Genomic DNA, 864 nt, shown 5'->3' on the forward strand with positions numbered 1-864 from the left:
TCGCGTCGCCCTGAAGGCAAACTTCAAAAGTACCTACATACATCTCGAGTTATTATTCATTCCGGGATTGATTTGCTAAGATTAATTCTGTTATTTTTGATGTTTCAACCCGCCCTGTTTTATAGCCCGACTTCCGCTTTGCGAAAGCACGACTTACTAAGTTGTCTGTTCAGTCAAGGGAATACCGTGAGCACGGTGTTATCTCCATGTCCATATCGCTAGTCCCGTCATTAGTAACATTATTGCCTTTGATAGGACCTCAAATGCCGGGAGCCTGGTACAAGCGAGGATCGAGACAGTCTTGAACTTGTATTTCGGTCTTTGGGTTATGGAGTTCACATAGCAAACAACTGTAATGGGGATGCCTTCAAAGAACACCTGGCAAGTGCTGTAGATTTGATTGGTGACGGTGTGGGCCCCTTTGTCCTGGCGTTTTTGAGTCATGGATGTTCTGGAGGTTTGTTATCGAAGCTATAAGCCTGATTTTTAAATTTAAGTTTAAAGGGTTTTAACTACATTGATCTCTTTGTTTACACGTAGACCGCTTATACTTTGCTGATGGCACACAAATGTCCATGTTAGAGATCAGACGGGCGCTGCTACAGCACAGGACACTAGATGGAAGGCCTAAAATAATTATAGTCCAGGCATGCCGGGGACAGGACCACCGTAAGTATCAAGTTATCTTGCTATCTGGAGCCTATGGTTTGTAAGCTAAAAGTCAATGCTGCGGCTGCGACTGCGACGCTCTCCTCAGCAGGCTCCCGCAGCGCGCCGCCCAGGCGATAGGCAACTCATCCGACACGTAAGCTACGATGTTTTGCTGTTTCCTCTTTTTCAGTTGTTGCATTGAGAGATGGTAGT

The 864-nt window shown here is 45.7% G+C and overlaps 1 protein-coding gene and 1 long non-coding RNA gene across 8 annotated transcripts in view; both read left to right on the forward strand.

Moving 5' to 3' along the window:
* Positions 1 to 864, forward strand: part of LOC113216491 (polyamine-transporting ATPase 13A3) — a 20,742-nt gene that overhangs the window by 12,238 nt on the left and 7,640 nt on the right. The gene's annotated exons all lie outside the window — the stretch shown is intronic.
* LOC127750356 (uncharacterized) lies at positions 442 to 864 on the forward strand. The gene is made up of 3 exons (XR_008011642.1): positions 442 to 457; positions 541 to 669; positions 842 to 864. It is a non-coding gene; the product is annotated as an uncharacterized LOC127750356 (long non-coding RNA).

Source organism: Frankliniella occidentalis, unplaced genomic scaffold (genome assembly GCF_000697945.3).
Source record: "Frankliniella occidentalis isolate FOCC.00 unplaced genomic scaffold, Focc_3.1 Scaffold6, whole genome shotgun sequence".
Taxonomy (NCBI): Eukaryota; Metazoa; Arthropoda; class Insecta; order Thysanoptera; family Thripidae; genus Frankliniella; species Frankliniella occidentalis.